At 41.8% G+C, this 21,542-nt stretch overlaps 2 pseudogenes; one reads left to right on the top strand and one right to left on the bottom strand.

Annotated features, from left to right (window-relative positions):
- Positions 1-9,427: 9,427 nt before the first annotated feature.
- On the bottom strand, positions 9,428-11,052 carry LOC141579687 (calpain-15 pseudogene; annotated as a pseudogene).
- Positions 11,053-14,170: 3,118 nt separating this feature from the next.
- LOC141579691 (guanylate-binding protein 2-like) lies at positions 14,171-17,143 on the top strand (annotated as a pseudogene).
- Positions 17,144-21,542: the final 4,399 nt, after the last annotated feature.

Here is a 21,542-nt window from a genome sequence, read left to right as displayed (position 1 = left end):
TAGATTATTTCATATCCACATTAGTCCCTCCTGGGTGTTGAAACTTGTTTTTAAAATCTTATCCTACCTTAGCTTCCATTATATCACTCTTTCTTCAGTCTCTTATGCCTGTCAAAAAGTTTCTGGGATTTCTTTAGCTGCAGAAATGATCCTCTCTTATAATTTATAAAAATTACTGAACCAGAATTAATTTATTGACCCCCTTTACTGACACGAAACACCCTCTTTTGGGAAAAACTGTATTTTTTCCCCTTTAATTTTGATCTATGTAGTATGAACTCCCACAAACATTTCTAAAAAGATAAGAAAGATGGGTAAACTCCAATAGGAAGGTTACTACATGATTCAGAGTCACAGCAGGTGTTTGATCAGGGAATTAATATAAGTCTCCAAAACTTGGTGGCAGAGGTAATAGAAATAAATTGAGAAGATCAAGACTGCATTGGTCCCCACTGTATTTCTGGGCAGACAGCCTAACTCAACATAGACTTGGAGGAGGGCCTGGAGAATAGGCAGGTACCTGCAGCCTGGCTACTTAATTATATGGGCAATTGTGTTGATGGTCATGAAGTCTTCCTACACATTAGGGTGCCTCCAGACATAAAGTCATATCAGGTATGGCAAAAACAAAATCACTGTGGACTCCAAAAAGTAGATAGACAGGCCAGATATATTCCCACAACCAGAAAAATTACTTATTCTCATACAATTGCTTATTTTGAAACATGAAAATAGAATAGTACCTGTAACATAACACGAGGATTTTATCACAGAATATCTGTTAAAATGTTATGCTGGCAATGAAGTTTTGGTTTATTAGTGATTTAATAATAAAAGATTCCATGAGACAATATCCTGCAAGTAAACAGCATTTAACAACCAGGGATACCCAAAGGCAGAAACACACATAGGATAAAACATCTGCTAGTGTTTGGGTAGGAAAGCCCTTCACCTGCCCTAACACTCTAAGCCCCTCAGCAGTGTTTTTGATTCAGGACAGTGGGAGACAGAGTGGAGAGAAAGCAAGCACATACCTGATATTTAGGGACTAGAACTCTCCATTGCTCTGCCTTTAACTGGGGCTTCTCCTTTTCCATCTTCTCAAAAAATGGTTCTATATGTTCTTTTCTCTCTCTTACATCATATGCTCATTCTTCTTTTTCATTTCCTCCAACAGTTTGCAACTTCTTCAGCTTCAGACTTTATACATTCCACTAAAGAAGAAAAATAAGCAGAGAAATATGAGTTTTAAATTGTTATAGCTTTATTTCCCTTTTCACTCTTTCTGTTTATTTTTAATTGAGTTATTGTCAGTTTAAAATGTTGTATCAATTTCTGGTGTACGGCACAATTTTTCAGTCATACATGAGTATACACATTTTCATTTTCAGATTCTTTTAAAGCATGAGCTACCAGAAGATCTTGTATGTATTTCCTTGTGCTATAAAGTATACTCACCCATTTTAATGTCTATTTTTCTGCATCATTAAGAACATTCATGAGGGATGGAATTTGCATATGATCACTGTAATGTCACAGTTTATACGCGATGAAATTTTACTGAACTTCCACAGCAATAAGTATATTTTTCAGTGTACAGTGGTTATGGATTTATTTGAAGAGAATTTGTTTTATGAGCCTTACAAGTTAGCAGTGATTTTCTCTGATGATGCTTAAGATAACTGTGTTTTTCCCCCCTCCCAGATTATTTTTGTTGAAGCAAAGTGAATATGTAAAGACAAATTGAAATTTGCTGTTGAAAATACATCATTTTGTACCAGCTAGAAAAAAAAGTTGGGTTTCGGTTGAAAATAAATTCTTAAAAAGCAGTGCTGATCTGTATGCCAGATAAAAACTCTGAGTCTGGCAGTGAATTTTTATTTGTCTCTTTGTTTGGCTTAATGACACAAGAATAAATAACCGAATGAAGTGAAAACTGAGCAATGGAAGTAGAACTGAGTGAGGTTTTCCCTCACTGAATTTCGGCAGTGCACACCTTACAAGTGCACTGCCCAGTCTGATCCATACGGGGGCCTTGTTGAGCCTCTAAGTCACAGGTGGAGCCATCAGTCCCTGACAGGCATCAGTCTTGGGTTGCAAGGAGGGTAGTTCCAGTGACTTCGAATGCACTCTGTACCTTGTGCACCAGAGAATGTTGGGTGACCATTGCATTGGCCCGTGTTTATATTGCACTGGACGTGCAAGGATCCCACCGAGCTGCAGTCACAGGCCTGTGGAGGAGCTAAAAACAGCAATGGCTAACATTCCGCTTCATGGCGATAGCTTTAAATTTTAACTCTAATACTTCTATGCTTCCATTCAGCACGTGTGAGCCGTGTGTCTGGCGTCTGCTCTAGTTCAGTAGCTTGGGAAACATCAGTGAACAGATTGTTGAAATTGCTCCCTGCAGTTACTGAAATATGTGAGTGTCCAGAAACCATAAAGCTGTTGAACAGGAAAGAAACTGTGTCTCCTCTGTCTTCGAGGCAAAGACTAGTTGGGTACAGGTTTTCTTCCACACTTCTTGTTTCAAAGATTGAACTTTAGGCAAAGTCATTTTACCTTATCGTTTCATCTTTATGGCACTTATAAAGGAGGGAGAGAAGTACAGATGTAAATACAGCACAATGGATCAAGCGTGTCTGACAGGGGAGCTGCAGAATGCTGTGAGAACACAGAAAAAGCACCAGGTCAGACGCGGGGGAGCCAGAGAGAACTTAGAAGGGAAATGACATCCAGGGTGTTGCTTTTCAGAATTTAGTTTTGCAGACAAAGCAGATTTGAAGTACTTTGCAGGTAACCATTTTTTCTTCCTAGATAAACAGAAAATTCTCTTTATTTATGTACTTTAAAATTTTGCTAGAATTTTTTAAAGTTTTGAGTCCTTTTATGCATTTACTGAGACATGACAACTTCTTTCAATTTGAGAAAAAAAAATTGCTTTTTAATTAAGTGCTTTTTCTTCGATTTTGTTTTTGATTATTGCCCCTGTTATAATTTATCAGTTTTTATCTTCAGGATCATGTGTAATTCTTAAAGTTCATCACTTTTGTCTATCTGTCAAATCTATGATATACAAATGTCTTCTGTGGTCATTTCCCTATTTCTCTTTCAAATCTGTTCTCCATTTTATCCCTTCCAATTGACAAAGTGAATGTTTATTTTAATTACACCGCTGCATTTTTAGCTTCTCTTCAATAATTTATTTTCACCTCAGCAGCAGTCTTTTATTGCTTCTCATCCACATGTCTTTTTCTATTCTGTTTCTTAAGGCTTTCTGCTTCTGATTTACAGAACTCATAGCTTCTTGCAGTGTAATAAAACTGAAGTGGAATTCTAAAATTTTGTTTAAGATCTTGGGATAAATCATTTTCAGAGGCCAGCTGTCTGTGAGCTCTAAGCTCAACCCTCCTTGCCCTGTTCTGTGGTATCATAGCTAGCTCCTTTGGGCCTTTCTCTGTCCAAGTAGCAGAATGTTAGGCTTAGTCAGCAGAGGGTCCTGGAGACACCCAAATAAGGCCATAGTGGAGGGATGACACTTCTGTACTGGGTTCTGGCTCTCCATTACCATCATTGTCATTATTGTTTAATTGTTCAGCTGGGGAGCCCAGAGACTCAGAAAGAATTCCAGCTGTGCCCTCAAGCCACTGTCTCCCCTGGACTGCTTAGGTCTGCACACAAGCTCTGGCCACGTCCAGCTGCTTCTAAGTAGGTCACACCTGCCCATATACTTCAACAACTGTGGTCAGCTTTTATAGGCCAGTAGTTGCTTGCATACTCTGGCAAGATTTTTATTACTAATATTATTGTTGTTTTAATTTGACCACCAGCAGGCAGCGTGTTCCAAGGGCAGCCACAGTCTCTTCAAAGATGTCTGAACCTAAGCTTTGCTGGGAATAGTGAGCAGCGAGGGGGCACTCCACTCCTAGTCCTTGGTTCCTGTACTCTCCACCCTCCCTCACCCTGGAAGTAGCAGCTACTCTTTTGCACCTACTACTTCAGGACCGTTTATATCCCCATTTTATCCTTTGTAGTAACTATCCGCCTTTTACCAGTTAACAATTCTTTATATTCTACTTTTCCTGGTTAAATAAACAGTGTGGTTTCTGTCTCCCAAATGGGAACCACCATTCTCTGTGTCTGAGTTTCCACCACACAGGGTTTGCACTCAGTGTGTGAACTGGCTCTTTTGGGTATTGTGCTGTTACCCTTCGCAGACCTTCAGCTCCCTGGCAGACTTATAGGCAGAGCAACCTGCCAGGTTCCGAGATCCAGGTCTGGTTGGATCTCACTTTGCATTTCTCCCACTTTTGTTGCTCAGCTTAGTTTTTACATCCACCACCATGAGGGGTATTCCTGCTTCTCCTGCCAAAAGAAGTTTACCCACAGGACAACTCTTTCTAGGATGTGATGGACAATCATCAGTTTCCCATCTATTACCGCTTTCCTGTTCAAATGTTTGGTGAAGTATTTTCCCAGAATGTGATATTAAAATATCACCTGGTCTTATTTTTGGTCTTTACCATTAAATATTTTTCTATCTCTTCACTGCTATCCAGTAAAGAGGCCTGCAGTAGGGGATGCTACTAAGTTATTTTAAACCCAAGATCTAAAATACAAATGTTTATTCTACTACAAACATGGCCACAGTATCAAAAGCATAGAACAGTCCATTGCCATCACCCCAACTAACTTGTCTTTATAGAACATCAGATGTAGAGGGAGAATTCAAAATAAGGAAGATGACCTGTTCTCTTATACAATTTTCCTTGGCTCATTTGAACAAAATTGGCCATAGTCAGAAATAGGTTATGATGTGTTATGGAAACCATAATCATGTAATAAATTTAAAACTGTCTTATGAGATATTTAACTAAGATAAATGTCCTAGACTTTATTAACTAAAATAACTGTCTTTAGACTTTAACTAAAATATGAAATGTCTGCTACCCAGTTTATTATATAAAGCCAAAGTATTGATTCTTTAAGAACCATCAACAGTACAAGTTGACATTAGGATACTTCCACATCAGGAAGCTTATTCAGGAAGATACTGGAGAATAAATGAGACCATTAACCATGTGTTTAGGTCACACAATAGCCGGCATCAAACTTCAATCATGATTAGACATAAAGTCTGTTCAGCAATGGAGGGTTGATGCAGTGCATCCCTGCTAGTGACAGATGCAGGTTTTGTTAGCCACATCAATACAAGCTCGAAGGATCTGTGTGCTCACACTTCAGCACAGAGAAAGTACCCATGACACAAAGAAAGAGAAGCTATAAATCTCAAATCACTGTTCATCTAGATGACAGACATCCAAGTTTTTAAAATGGTAGACAACATGCTCATAAATATTTGTGAGTGCTCTATGAATTTTTTTCTTATTATTCATAATGATGAAGTATCTGGCTATTGATTTAGCAGTGGTTCAAAGTAATCAAAACATTTCAGCCAACTTCAGTCAACATATTTATTCAATGATCAGTAAATGTAATGATATCAAACATAAAAATTCTTAAAAAAAACTTGGCCTATATTCTGTCTTTCTTTACATTCTGAATATTAGGCATCAGCTTCAATTTCAGGAGTTTCATTAGAGTTTGGCCACATCATAGGGCTTTGTAGGTAGCATGGAGCCCTTGTAAGTTCCTATATGACTAATTCATAAGTCCACAGGATGGGGCAGATGCTTGGATTTGAGGCTGGAAGTGTAAAAATGTCGGTCATAGAAACTTACAGCGTTGTTCATACTCATCAAAAATCTTTGGAACTATTGAGAAATTTTTGTTTTCTTGCCCCAAATGTAGCTCTATAGACTTTCAAACCCAATAGTGCTTTTGTTGTTAGAAAAATGGGTGCTGTGCCCAGTGCTTATTTAATCAAAAGTCTAACTGAAGTCATGCATCTGAACTTTCTTGAACAATCACCAATACTCTTGTTTCCCTCTAAATCAGTGTGTTCCTGAGCAGTGTGTTTGGGTGCTTTATCATATATGTAAGAATGGTTATAATTCACATGTGTGCCAACTCAGTGGGAAAATAGTTTATGTAGTGCTTCTACGGAGCACTACCGTGGAGTCAGTCAGGCCACACTTGGTCACCGTGTTCCAATAATTCCCAATCTCATGCGATCAATTGGAATGGCTCTTACCAACATCAAAAATGCCTGGATTAAAAAAAATGCCCAAATTTATTGTTCTTACATTTAGTGGAGAATGTTCAGCCCTAATCCTTCTTGATCTTTTTGTTGCACTAGGCACACAAGAATATTCCTCCTTTTTAAACAGTCTCTTAGTTTGTATAGCACTTACATGGTTTATCTCCTCTCTTAATTTGTTAAACTACAAGACTGAAAACAAAACACACACAGACACAAATAAGTAGATTGCCTTGGGCAGTATGGCCATTTTAACAATATTCTTTCTTCTAATCTCAAACTCAGCTGTAGTACACTAACTTCACCTAGCTTGAAACCATCTCTAGGATGCACGCCTGGAGAGGTGAAACAAGTGTTGTAGGGAAGTCCCGTCAGCATTAGGCTAGGAGCACCAAATCTTACCCACAGTCTCCATTCTGGGGAAACAATGTGTGTGGTAGGTGTCCTTCCTCTGCCTTGCTGGGAACCCATAGTTTTTCTGTTTGGGAAACAAGCCTATCTGTATGTTCTGGAAGGTCTTCGCTGAAACTCACATTTAGACCCTAACTTCACCAAACTTCAAACTCTCTTCATGAGGCATACTAAGAAAGGTGAAAATAATGCTGTTAGAAAGTCCCTTCAACATAAGCTAGTTGCACCAAATCTTGTACACATGTTCCATTTTGGGAAAATAATGTTTTGTGAAAAACTTCATCACCTTCCTCTTTGAGGACATGTAGTTTTTGTGTTAGGGAAAGAAGCCTATATCCATGCAGATGCATAAAGTTCTCAGAAAATGAACCTTTTTAATCAACTCCTTTACAATGACTTATTTATTTTTAGAATTACAGAAATAGCAAATTTAAAATGTAGCAAAAACTTTTCTAATTTATCTCCTTTTAATTTTTAACAGCTTTGTTGAGATACAATCCACAGACCATAGAATTCACTCATTTAAACTACACGATCCAATGTTTCACTACACCCACAGAGTTGTGTGATCGTCACCATTATTTTAGAGCATTTTCACTACCTGCTAAAGAAATCCGGTACCCATGTACAGTCACACCTCTATTCCCCCTCAGCCTCCAGACATAAGAACAGTGACTCTCCTTTCTGTCTGTGTAGATTTGCCTGTTCTGGACATTTCATGTAAATGGAGTTATATAAAATGTGGCCTTAGCAGTTTTTCATACAGTATTTGTCTTTGTCTGGCTTGTCTCACTAAGCATAGTGCCCTCAAACAGCAGGATTCCCATCTTTCTCGTGGCTCGATAATATCCCTTTATGTGTATACACCACATCTTCTTTATCCACTCATCCATTGTCAAACACTTAGCTTGTTTCTATATTTTGGCTGCTGTGAATAATGGTGCAATATAAAAGGAAGTTCAACTATTCTTTCAATATCCTGCTTTACTTTCCTTTGGATATATACCCAGAAATGGAATTTCTAGATCATATGGTAGTTGTATTTCTAACTTTTGAGGACCACCATATTGCTCTTCCTTACCACTTTTGACATATCAGAATAATTTCTTTTTAATACTATCTCTCTTCTAACATCCTTCTTGCCGTGTTCCCATGTGGGTTTTTCCTGATGCTATTGTAAATGGAATTCTTCTATTTTACTTTCTGATTGTTCACTGCTCATGTATAGAAATAGAATTGATTTTTGCATATTGACCTTGTCTTGTGTAACCCTGTTGAACTCATGTGTTAGTGTTAATAGTGCCTTATGATTTCCTATGTACCAGATCATGCCATCTGAAGATAGAGATTTCATTGTCCCCTTCCCATCTGGAAACCATTCCTGTCTTTGTCCTGCCTAGTTGGCCTGGCTGGAAGCCCCAGTATAGTTTAAGAGGAGTGGCAAGAATGGAAGTCCTTGTCTCCTTCCTGGTCTTAGGGAGACTGTCACAGTCACATATGGTGTTAGCTGTTCTTTCACAGGATCAAGAGTGCCCCCTCTGTTTCTTCTTTGTTGAGTTGCCATGAAGAGTTTTTCGATTTTGTCACGTGTTTTTGTGCCTCTATTGATATGATCGTATTGTTTTTGTCCTTTATTGTATTAATACAATATATTACAGTATTGATTTCTTTTTTTACAAAACAAAACATTTTTATTTGGTCCTTCAGAGGCTGAGTCTGGGAACACCCATGCAGTCACCCTATAGGGATGGTACTGACAGTTGATAAAGTAGTCTCTGCATCAGAAGAGCTGCCATATATACAGGGTTAAGAATACTCACAGCTCAGGTAAAAGGAGAAAGCATAAAGGAGTCCCAGGAAGTAATCTGTTATTCTGGGTGCTTCTCCAGTTGTAAACCCAACCCCTGCAAGCCCCATGGGAAGTGAGGGCTGTGGGCAGGGCCACATGCTACCTGGAGGCCACAGGGCAGGGGGCCCAGGTGGACCTTGGAGAAGCTGGCCTCAGATGTCCCTGGGCAGTCATAGAACTCAGGGCATCACAGCCATGGGGAGGATTCTGGGCTTCTGAGGTTGGGAGAGGCCAGGAGGGGCTGCACCCTGTGTGTGCCTGGGCAGGGCTGGCCAAGGATTTCTGCTGTAAGGTGCTCCCCTCGGCAGAGGTCAGATGGCGCTGAGGACAAAGTACCTCACCCAGCATCAGAGCCAGGCCCAGGCCCACCTGACTTGCCACCGCCACCCCAGCCAGGGACATGGCTTCTGTCCTGGCTGGCACTCCAGGAAGTCTATAGTGTCCCTCCCCACCCTTGCTTGAGCCTGTTGTCACCAGGCACCTGCTTCCTGGGACACACTGCTGGACCCTGGGGACTCCACCATGCCTCATGGGGGCTGAGTGGGGAGATAGTACCAGGGCCAAACTGGGGAGAAAATGCTCCTGACCTTATGCACCACTCGGGGAGTGTTCCCTGCTCACGCCAGCGTCCTGGCCTCTGACTCCCACAGCAGGAGTGGTCCCTGCTCTCACTATGGGGTCCTGGCCTTTGAACCTCCCAGATTTGGTTCTGTGAATGGACTCTGGGCTGCCTCACCCAGGTGAGAGGCCCTAGCAGTCTGAGCCCCACCTCAAGGTGGGCCACACCTGGAGGCTGCCACATAGCCCCTTTGAGCTAAAGGCCAGTTTGAGGCATACTGCTTGGTGCCTAGGAGGCCCTAGACAGGAGGAGGGGCAGGGAGGAAGTCCCAGGGAAAGTTGCACCCTGCAGCTGGCACTCCCTGCATCGGGTTCTGAGATCGTGGTTCAAGAGTCCTGTGTTGGGGTCTCCCTCATAAAGTGGTGGGGGGCAGGTAGGCATGGGGTGGTCACAGCGGCTGGGGACCTAGCAGGCAATTGACCTCAGATGTGAGTGGGGGGCTGTGGCTGCCCCCAGAGGCAGTCCTGTCACTAAGGAAGGCCTGGGCTGCCTTGCGGTGCACCAGGCGGTGGGTGATGGAGAAGCCGATGTGACTCTCCAGCTGGGAAAGGATCACCAGGACCTGCATGTTCAGGGGCAGGACGTGGTCCTGGGTGCACAGGCGACCGCATGTGGACACCTCATTGAAGCTGTCTGAGCAGTCGCTCTGCACGTGCAGGTGGGACTTGTGTTGCCAGTTTTCCATGAAGACGACTAGCCTGGCCCAGCCATGCATCAGGTAGTAGCAAGTCAGGCACTCATGTCCCTCTTGCCACACACCCGTGCTCTCTGTGAGCAGGGTGATGGCATTGGCTGGGCCCCTGTGAGCCCCACCATGACGAGTCTGGAGGTGTACACGGCCAGCACAGGCCCAGGCGGCTCTGGCGTGCTCCTTGGGACACTGACTGAAGGGTTAGAGACCTGCGTGGCCGGCAGGCCTGGTGTGGGGCCCCAGTGGTTGAAGGCACTGCACACCAGAGCATATTTGCCAGGCTCCAGCATCATGTCACAGTTGACAAACTTCTTGTCAGCTCGCTAGCTGTGTGCCAGCAGGCTGCCTGGGCTCAGGTTCCCAACGCCAAAGGATGCCTGGAACACCAGTATGCACAGGCCAGGAGGTGGCGGTCCACTGAGTCCGTGTACCTGCTGCCCTCTTGGAAGACAGCGAACTCCAGGAATGCCCGCTCCAGCACCCTGAGGGTCGTGATGCCATGGCCCGCCGGATGAGCTCGGGAAGCGGCCCTGCACCCACGCCTCCTGCCAATCTGCGTGCACCTTGCAGACGTCCACAGAGTCTAAGTACCTGATCAAGTTGCTGTACTCCATCCAGAAAACACCCTCACTTCTGCTGTGCAGCCTTAGCTGGGTTCCCACAGGGGTTCCCAGCCAGTGTGGCCATTTGTTTGACCAGCTGCCATTCCAGGAGCAGTGGCCCCATGGGCTCTGGAGGCACAAGAGCCTGGAGCCCTGGACATCCCAGACATCCAGGATGGAATAGGCATGGTGGGGGTGCAGCCCTTGGCTCTCGTACACTGCATTGTATTGACCCCCAGCCCCCTTAGAACTCAGCATTCTGGGCTGGATGAGGTCAGAGTCCACAGACTCCTTGTGGCGGTTGGTAGAGCTTACCTGAAAGGCCAGGCTGTCACAGGGGGCTCCAGTAAGCGTTTCCAGGCCCTGGATGGCACGCCTGGCCTGGAGGTCAAAGTAGGAGCCATGCAGCTTGGCCTGTGCCTTCTAGATGAGGGCCAGTTGCTTGTGCTGAGCCTGTGAGAGGAGGAGGATACCGGCCTCATTGCGAGGCAGCACGTCCAACAGCACCGTTGTCCACATGCCATCCTTGCAGAGCTACACCCTGTGGGCGCTCTCTGCATACAGACTGCACGTGACCATCAGCCACTCAAACAGGTCCGGCCACTTGGCCAGCACCGCCAGCGCACTCAGGAACCAGCAGATCCCGAGCAGACCCTGCCAGATGTTCGAGGGCCAGAGAGTGTGGAACATAGGCCATAAGGATCCGTGGTACCTGAACATAGTGCAGTTGACCTCGTGGGGCCGCAGCCATTGTCACACATGCTGCTGGACACTGTAGCTTGCAGAGAAGCCCACAGACTGGGGCCCGAGAGGAAGCTGCAATCCAGCAAGCTCACACTGCTCTCCCAGCAGAAGGCACGATGCTCTCCCACAGGGCCTTGGCCTCTACAGAAATTGAATTGGGGATGTTAAATTACCCTTGCATTTCTGAAACCAATGGCACTTCCCCATGGCATAAAATCTTTCCATACATTACTGGATGCATTCTGCTAGTACTTTATTGAAGACTTTTTGTGTCTATCTTCATAAGAGATACTGATCTGTTGTTTCCTTGTCATATCTTTTGTTTTGATACCAGGGTGATACTGATCTCATAGGATGAGTTGAGAATGTTCCCTCCTTTTTGATTTTTAGAAACATTTTTAAAAACTGGTATTAATTCTTGAAATGTTTGTCAGAATTCACCTTTAAAGCCATCTGGGCCTGGGCTTTGCTTTGTGCAAAGTTAAAAATGACCGATTCAATCTCTTTATTTGCTGTAGCTCTGTTCAGACATGCTACTTCTTCTTGAGTCTGATTTAATGGTCTGTGTCTCTCTAGGAATTTACCCACTGCTTAGTTTACCTGCTGTATCGACATGCTCTTGTTTACAGCATTCTCTTCGAATCCCTTTCATTTCTGGGAACTCAATAGTGATGATTATAGTAATTTGAATTTTTTTCTGTCTGTTTATTGAAAGATTTTTCTATTTGTTTCCTTTTCAAACCTACTTTTGGTTTTACTAGTTTTCTCTATTGTGATTCTGATCTACTTTTTTTTCTGCTCTAATCTTTATTATTAACTTTTCTCTGTTAGCTTCAGATTTAGTTGGCTTTTCTTTTTCCAGTTCCTTGGGGTGGAAACTTAGGTTCTTAATTTGGGATCTTTTGTCTTAATCCATCTATAAAGAATTACCATAGACTGGGTGGCTTAACAACAGACATTTATTTTCTCATGATTCTGGAGGCTGGAAGTCCAATATCAGGGTGTCTGCATGGTTGGGTTCTGGTGCAAACTCTTCCCAGCTAGCAGATGGTTCCTTATCACTGTGTTCTCACATGGCTAGAAGAAAGACAGAGAGCAATCTCTCTGGTGTCTCTTTTTTTAAGGGCACTAATTCCATCATAAGCCTTCATGGCCTCATCTCAACATAATGATCTCCCAAAGACCCTATGTCCATATACTGTCACATTAGGGATTAGGACTTCAATATATGAGTATGTGGGAACTCGATTCTGTCTGTAATATCTTTCTTCCCTTTAATATAGGTGTTTGCTGCTATACATTTCCTTCTATGCATTGCTTTTACTTTATCTCAGAAGTTTATCTTTTTAAAGGCAAAAATATTTTTTATTACAGGTTTTCATGGTATAAATGGAAAAGCCACTCAAGCATGTGACAGGAGAAGTTATCACATTTCATTGGCTGGGGGAGCAGAAATGTTAGCCCAGTGGCTAATAAAAAGCCTTATGCCTCTGACACTGCTGACTGTCTGCTGGATGGCAAATCAGCAAAAGAAATCACAGCATCTCCAGGCTCCAACAATACAGTAACCTTTTTTTAATTTGACTGAGTTACAGTGAGTTTACATTATTGTGTCAATTTTCACTGTAGAGCACAATTTTTCAGTTATACATGAGCAAACATAAATTCAGTATCACATTCTTTTTCACTGTGAAATATCGCAAGATCTTGTATATATTTCCCTGTGCTGTACGGTATAATCTTGTTTACCTATTCTACATATGCTTGACAGTGTCTACAAATTTCAAACTCCCAGTCTTTCCCTTCCCACCTGTCTCCCCCCTGGCAACCACAAGTTTATATTCTATGTCTACAAGTCTGTTTCTGTTTTGTATTTTTGTTCTATTTTCTTTTTGTTAGATTCCATATATGAGTGATCTCATATGGTATTTTTTTCTCTTTCTGGCTTAGTTCACTTTGAATGACATTTTCCAGGGACGTCCATGTTGCTGCAAATGGCATTATGTTGTCATTTTTATGGCTGAATAGTATTCCACTGTATAAATATACCACATCTTCTTTATCCAGTCATGTCTTCCTGGACATTTAGGCTGTTTCCATGCCTTGGTTACTGTAAACAGTGCTGCTATGAACATTGGGGTGCAGGTGTCTTTTGAAGTAGGGTGCCTTCTGGCTATATGCCCAAGAATATTGAGTTTTTATTTCATTCCATTGTTGAGCCCAACAGTGGAGCTCCCCCCTCAAGTACATTTATAATTTCTGCTCTTTCCCTTCTGTATGGATCACACTTTCCCGTTTCTTTTAACACATCATAATCTTTTTGAAAATTGGACATTTTAGATAATGTAGCAACTCTGGGTACTGATTCCCAACCCCCAGGATTTTGTTGTTTGCTTGTTTATTTGTTTAGTGCATGGGCTGGACTTTGTCTTTGAATTGTGTTTCTCCCACAGTGTATAGCCTCTGATGTCACATAGCAGAGGGAACAGCCTTGGACAAGCACACAGTCAACCTGGAATGCCACAGCTCTCTCTGAGTGTTTTTCCCCTGATCTCCCTATTAAGCCTTCCTCTCTTGTCATCTCATCCAGCTGTTAACCTCCACTATTTGCAGGCTAATTGCTCTAGTATTATTTTTCTGACAATTCCCCAGACATAAATTCCTGAAGGCTGATCTAATCAGACTTTGGTGCCTTTATCTTCTAGGCTGGTCTCAGATGTGTGTTCTGACTTGGGAGGGTCCTTCTTAGCTGTCTCTCCCCAGGTTCTCTCTGTTAAGCTTCCAGCTGCCCTGTAGCTTAGCTTGTTATTCTCGTGGTGCTTCTGGCTTCATCATAATTGCTTACCTCCAAAATCCCCTTGGTTTTGACAGCACCCTTAGGCCTGAACTTCTCCATCCTCTGCCCCAAATAAAATCTGTCCTTTATGGGAAATCTCACTGTTCTTAAGGCTTGCCTCTCCCACTGGGAACAATCTATGAGCCACTGCTCTGGAACGGTAGATCAGGCCAGTGGACTCCATCTCTTGGAGTGGCACCCTTGCTCTGCCATTGGAGGGCTAGATAAGCCTGGTCTTCTAGGCTTTCCTCGCCCACTATGGAACCTCTACTCTGTGAGTTATGTCAGTGCAGAGGCCCTCAGTGCTCAGTGTTCTTGGTCTGTCACCTGGGGTAGAGCTTCTACCCTATGTATGGGGATAGGGAGAGGAAGGGAGCCTCATGCCTTTCAGCCATGCCATGCTGCTGTAGAGGTCGGGTCTCACAGCCTGTTTATGGGGTGAAGAAGGTGAAGAAATGCTGATTACTTGTTCCTCCTGTGGAGAAAGCATAGCCTTTAGGACACTCAGGTTGCTACAATGTCTTGGCTATTGGAAATGATGCTGCTATCTTTTCAAATTAGGATCTTCATCTTTTCAGGATATACGTCCAGGAGCAGCATTGCTGGATCATATAGAAACTATTTTTAGTTTTGTAAGAAACCTCCAGACTGTTCTCCATAGTGGCTGCACCAAATTACATTCCCACCAACAGCATAGGAGGTTTCCCATTCTCCTCACCCTCTCTAACATTTATTCTTATTAGACTTTTTTATGATGGCCACTCTGACCAGTGTTAGGTGATATCTAAGTGTTTCCAAAAACCCTGGTTGTAAGGTGACCAACCACTCTAGTTTGCCCTAGGCTGGAACTTCCTGCTATGTAAGAATTTCAGTGCTAAAACTGGCAGGTCTCTGGAAAACCTGGATGAACTGGCTGCACTGCATGGAGCTCTGAGGAGACAACATCTAGGAAGACCCACATATCTAGGCCAGACACAGGGCTAGTGGCCTACACCACACGGACACACACACAGGCCTACACACACTGAATTTTCTCCTTGACCCTTTCAATAGATGAGATGTGATGGGGGAAATGGAAGGAAGGCAGAAAAAAGGGAGATACAAGAAGGCTAAGAAGAGATCAAGACCTAATATCTCATCCCCTAAAAATGCTTATTGTAATATGTTCATTCCAACATCTTCATTTTAAATTAGGGAAAGAGGAGGAAAGAGAAGCTTGAAATTCCTCTGCATCTGGAGGTCGACAAAACATTCCATTGTAATTCTTCTCAAAAAGTCCTTAGAAGTATTGATCGTAGAATTTGAAAAGCATACAAAATACTCCAGCAGTTGTTTCAAAATAATTAAATTTACATCCTCAAGACTTAATAAAATAGAGTTTGTTCCTCTCTCTCACCAACTGGCAGCTACTATTTTTAAAAAATTCCTTTTTATAGGTCTGGAGTCCCTGGTGCTGACCTATGCCAATGCCATCAGCCGTGGGGATCTTCCCTGCATGGAGAACGCAGTCCTGACCCTGAGTGAGATCAGGAACTCAGCTGCAGTGCAAAAGGCCATTGGCCACTATGACCAGAAGATGGACCAGAAGGTGCAGCTGCCCATGGAAACCCTCAAGGAGCTGCTGGACCTGCATGGGGCCTGTGAGAGAGAGGCCATTAAAGTCTTCTTGAAGAATGCTTTTAAGGTTGTGGACCAAGTGTTCCAGAAGAAATTAAGGTTATATTTGCTATTCTAGTTCATGAGAGGCAGAAAAATCGAGGCCTTTATTAATGAGTCATCCACCCAGACCCAAGACAGCAGCACTCTGTGTACTCATTTGCAATCTTTACTAAAAGAAAAGAATAGCTCCTAGAGTTAGTCCAAGAGATATGGTACCAAAACAGACTATGATTTTTACAAAGATCCTCTTCTGTTAATTTCACCCCTGTGAATGGCATATTTTAAGCTAACAAATTGCAAAAAAATTATTTTAATTTATAGTTTTCATTTAAAGTTAGTTAAAGACTCAGTGCTTTCATGTGTCACCTGTTAATAATCAGGGAGGATTTGGTTCTTTTTGAAAACCCTAAAAATATATTGTGTTTAATGTACAGCAACAGTAAAACATTCAGAAAGCCAGGAAAGAGAAACCAATCATAAGAGTGTTGTTTGAGGACTCTAGTGAGAGTTCTTTCAAATTGAAGGATTGTCGTATGACAAATAATCACATGACAGATGACAATCTCTTCCCTGGCTTGCAGGGCAAGATTTTACAAATCATAGCTTCCTGCATTCAGAGGTTCTGAATAAACTAAATAGTCAAGGTCAGCGGACAATGGGCATCTTCCTAGACTAAAGAAAATGTTGGATGTATAAATTATCTTTAGTGATTTAATGTCAGTAAAATGTTGTTCTGTTAGACTCTTTCAACACTGAAAATACAGGCAGTACAAACTCCATTACATTCATTAGCCTTATATTGAGAAAACATGCAAAAATATCATCATTTTAAACAATGTAGCACTAATCATTGATCATTTAATGAGCACTTATGGAAAAGTCACTGAACTTAACATTTTACATCACCACATGTGGTCCTGACATGGTATTTGTGAGACAGATGTCATTGCCCCTGTTTTACCAACAAGGAAACCTCATTTCACAAAGGTTGAGTGTCATAAAGTCACAAAGTGGCGGAACCAGGAACTCCTGCAGGCCTGTCTTACTGGATGTTTGTACTCTAAGCTGTTCCTAACATTAGGGACTTGAAAAGGAAGATTTCATCTGGAACAGTGTCCATGCTTTGAGAACCATTGTCTGAAGCCAGGAAAGTATGGGAAAGAGGTTTCAGATCATCACACAGAGAAGTAGATGCATTTTCTTATGGGTATCTAGACTCTTCCAGCAAGGTGAGGGGTGTGGCCATGTTCATGTGCCACAATCTCTGCAGGAGAATCATTGCCCAGTAACCCGTGTGTGGTTACCATCCTCCTCATGGCTTACTGTGCCATCTGTGCTGTTGTTTTAATTTCACAGGAATTATTAGAAGCAAAGAGATGACTTTTGGAAGCAGCACATGAAAGCACTCTCAGGTCATTGCATGGCTGTAACTCAGGATGTTCTGGAGCCTCTACATATGAAGATGTGAAGCAGGGAACATTTTCTAAACCAAGAGGTTATCATCTCTCTATTAAGAAGCAGCAGGAGATAAAGAATAATTACTACCAGGTCCCCAGAAAGGGGTACAGGTGAACTACCCCCTGAGTACCATTTCTGGGGACTTACTGGAGGTGACTCTGTCAGACTACAGCAGGAACTGACAAAATGTGGTCAGTTCCCAGGGCCTTGGCCTTTCATTCACCCATCACTGACATTCAGTTGGAGAGGCTACCCTGGGATGCACAGCAGGTTCCTCCCTGGAAGCACAAATGGAGCCCCCCAAAATGTTTGCAAATTTTATTCAATAATTTAGTCATTCAGTCATCCAACAAGTATCCAGCCAGCCCTAACTGTGGGCCAGATCTTGTCAAATTTTAGGGGTTAGGCAATTGAAAAAACAAGTTGTCTCAAAGTATTAATCAGCAATGAACAAATCATAGCTTACAGACAAAAACAATAATAGTAACAGTTAACACATACAGATCTTATTTAGTTTTAGGAAATGAATGAGCGTACTCATTCAATCCCCACAACGACTCTATGAAGTGTATGTTATTAATATCCCCATTTATGAATAAGAAAAAAGAGACACAGGGAAGTAAAATCACTCACCTAAGAGCATGCAGGTAACAAGTGGTACAGCTGGAAAGGGACTTCCTAGAGCAGACCCTGTGTTCTTAATTATCCTTCTGTGCTGGTATACTCAGGTTACATCAGTTAGAATTAGGTTTGGATACATATTATTTCAGAACTACATAGAAGAAAATGGAGTGGCTTAAAAAGACAAAATTTCTTTTTCTCTTACACCCAAGAAGGTAAACAGAGGGAGTCCAGGACTCCGTGACAGCTCCACAGCCAGCCCTTGCCCAGGCCCTTTCCTTGTTCTGCTCCAGTGCCACAGAAACATCTTCCATCCCCAAGGTCAGTTCATGGTCTGAGATGGCTTCTGCGGTTTCACCCTTTATGTCCACATTACTTGTGAAAAAAAGTAAGAGTTTTGTGACTAAGAACAAAGGGGACAGCAGTATTATGGTGACTCTCAAAGTCACTATCAGAGCGACAAAAAGTGCCATACAGAAAACGAAAGTAATGGACAGGCATAGGAAAGGAAAGAAATGCAGTGCTATTTTATATGCAGGTTTCTAGTGAAGGCAGCTCTGATGAGGTGACGTTTCAGCAGAATCTTCAAAGAAACCAGCACGTCAGCTAAGCGGGCACCAAGAAGAAGAAAATTTCACACAACAGAGAAGTCCAGAAGAATAAATTTCTTTATGCTCTAGGAATAGCAAACAATGTGGCAAGAGGGCAGTGAGAAAAAAAGAGGTGGCAGGAGGTGAGCCGGAGACGTGTTCAGAGGCCAGAGGCTAAACAAGGTAGTAAGTTAGAGGCCACTGAGGGAAGTTTCAATTTCCCTTTGAAGAGATGGAAAATCAGTAGAGGTTTTTCTGCATCAGAGGGAAGTGATTTTTCTTACAGTAATATAACACCAGCTGCTCTGAGGAAAACAGATCGCAGTGTGGCTAGAGGGCAAGGAAGTGTGGAGACCAACCATAGAGCTAATGCTCTGGTCCAGCCTGGGGGTGATGTCATCTTGGACAGGGAGTTTGGGACGAGTGGGTGACAACTGATGGGCTCTGGTCAGTTGTATTTTGAAGCCAGAGCAAACACCGTTAGCTGATGATGTTATGTGGGATTTGTGAGGAAGAAACAAAAAAAGATATGAAGAATAACTCAAAGGTTTTTAACCCATGCAATTTGAAGACCAAATTTACTAATTAAATTATTAAATTTGGTGTGATTGGGAATGAAACAGGTTTGAGAGGGGATCCAGAGTTGGGTTTTCGGCTAGCTTGGTTTGAAATGGTATTTGAATTCTAAAATAGGTAGTAAAATTAAATTGAATTAACAGATGTATTGCTGAGTTTATTTCAGCCCATAGTTTCTCCTTCATTTTTCTAACTTTTTCCACATCACGAGGCAGAAGAGTTGCTGAAGAAGTATGTGAATTCCAAGAAGGGTGTGACTGATGTACTTCTACAGACTGAGAACTCATGTATGAAAAAGGAGAGAGAGATGGAAGGTGGGAACATCTGAGACACTGTCTTCTGATTACACAGTGCCAAAATTACCACACGAGGTGTTCTCTATGAAATAAGAATAAAACAAAAGTCTGAAAACAGACATACCATATGACTCAGCAATCCAACTCTTGGGCATATATTCAGAAGGAACTCTAATTAATAAAGACCCCTGCACCCCAGTGTTCATAGCAGCAATATATACAACAGCCAAAACATGGAAACAACCTGAATGTCCATTGACAGATGACTGGATAAAGAAGTATTGGTATATTTATACAGTGGAATTCTATTTAGCCTGAAAAATGACAATATAATGCCATTTACAACAACAAGGACTTCCCTGGGTAATGTCATTCTAAGTGAAGTAAACCAGAAAAAGAAAGGAAAATAACATATGTTATCACTTATGTGGAATCTTAAAAAAAAGAAAAGAAAAGAAAAGACAAATGAGCTTAAATATAAAACAGAAACATACTCACAGACATAGAACACAAACTTGTGGCTGTCAGGGGTGATGGGGGTGGGAAGGGATAGACTAGTAGTTTGAGATTTGTAGATACTGAAAGGTATATATAGATAGATAAACAAGTGCATACTGTATAGCACAGGGAAATGTATTAAGATCTTGTGGTAGCTCATGCTGCAAAATAATCTCAAAATGAATATGTGTATATTCATGTATGATTGTAAAATTGTGCTGTACACCAGAAATTCACACAACATTGTAAACTGACTATAACTAAATTAAAAAAATGAAAAGGGTGAAAAGCAAAATAAGGCTATAACAATTTAAATCTCATACTTCTCTGCTTATTTTTCTTTAGTGGAATGTATAAAGTCTGAAGCTGAAGAAGATGCAAACTGTTGGAGGAAATGGAAAAGAAGAATGAGCATATGATGTAGAGAGAGAAAAGAACATATAGAACCATTTTTTGAGAAGATGGAAAAGGAGAAGGCCCAGTAAAAGGCAGAGCAAGGGAGGGTTCTAGTCCTTAAATTTCAGGTACTTTCTTGCTTCCTATCATGTGAGTAAAAGAGGTCAAGAAAATCATTCTGGTTCAGTAATATTTTAGAATTTGTAAGAGTAGAACATTTCTGCAGCTAAAGAAATCCCAGAAACTTTTTGACTGGAATAAGAGACTGAAGAAAGAGTGATATAATGGAAGTTAAGGGCGGACAAGATTTTAAAAACAAGTTTCAACACCCAGGAGGGACTAATGTGGATATGAAATAATCTAGCAAATGTAGGAAACATTTTAAGTTGTGTGAGTTCTGTCTCCACTTTTCCTTTTAGGAAGAAGAATGTCCTCACCAGGAAGGATTCCACAAGGAGAACATGGATCTCTCAAACTGATGACTGCTGTCCAGATGAGAGACAAAGAAGCATCTCCAACGTATCATAAAAACCTAAGGAAAGCAATTTCCTAACCAGCACCCACCTGCTAGGAACAAGTTGAGTGAGCAACTTCAGGACATTAAACAATTACCACAGAACAAAACTTGAAACAATGAGGTTTGAACTGTTGTTGGGCCATAAATTTTGCCAACATGAAACAAAATGTGAAGACAATGTGTTTACCTACAGGGTGATTCAATTCATGCTTAATTATAGTACTACCAATTAGTGCGATACTTAGCTGGATCCTATATTTGAAATCATGCACATTGACTCTAGAGAAACCTTAAATTGTATAAGTGATATGCATTTTACAGTGGGGAGATAATCGGTTCCGCTCAGGATAGATGTATTCCCCCCACATACACCACTTTTCTAGATATGCTCTTACTGAACATTGTACTTTGGTCCTGGAATAGAATTGGAGTGTTGGGAACAGAGGGAAAAATTTAATGGGAATGAACAAAGCCATGGACCACAGTTAAATAGGAGTGGCTGCTAAGGGGTCATGAGGTCACATAATGGCCTCCAATTAGGGGGACTTGGGACAGTTAACTCCAGGGTGCAGACAGTGGAAAGTTCTCCATAGGGTGGAGGACTTCTCTGTGGTCACTGATATGACTCCGGGACATTGGCAGGGGAAGTGCGTGCCCCTGTGCAAAGTGGATTCATGAGTGGATGTTTAACCTTCTCTGTCTAAAGAATCCCTCCAGACAATTACTGTCCCACTTCCAGGCAACCCAACATATCTCTTTTCTACTCTCTTTTTCTTGGTTTTCTCTCCTTCTACAGTTCCAAGAATACTTTCTACAATCACAAAAAGGGAACTTTAACTCAAGCTCAAAATACATTCCTTTCCATTCTTCTGAAAATCATAACTATAATCCTTCAAAATCTAAAACTTGACTCTGTTTTTCCTTCCTCTCTTCTACTAAGACATTATACCCGGGAAGCTACTCAGGATTAACGTGTATCATGGAAAGATAAAAAACAGGAAAAAATAAAAAACAATTAA

Source organism: Camelus bactrianus, chromosome 13 (genome assembly GCF_048773025.1).
Source record: "Camelus bactrianus isolate YW-2024 breed Bactrian camel chromosome 13, ASM4877302v1, whole genome shotgun sequence".
In the NCBI taxonomy this organism is placed as follows: domain Eukaryota; kingdom Metazoa; phylum Chordata; class Mammalia; order Artiodactyla; family Camelidae; genus Camelus; species Camelus bactrianus.
Note: the sequence above shows the minus strand (reverse complement) of the source record. Positions and strands in the feature narration are given on the sequence as shown.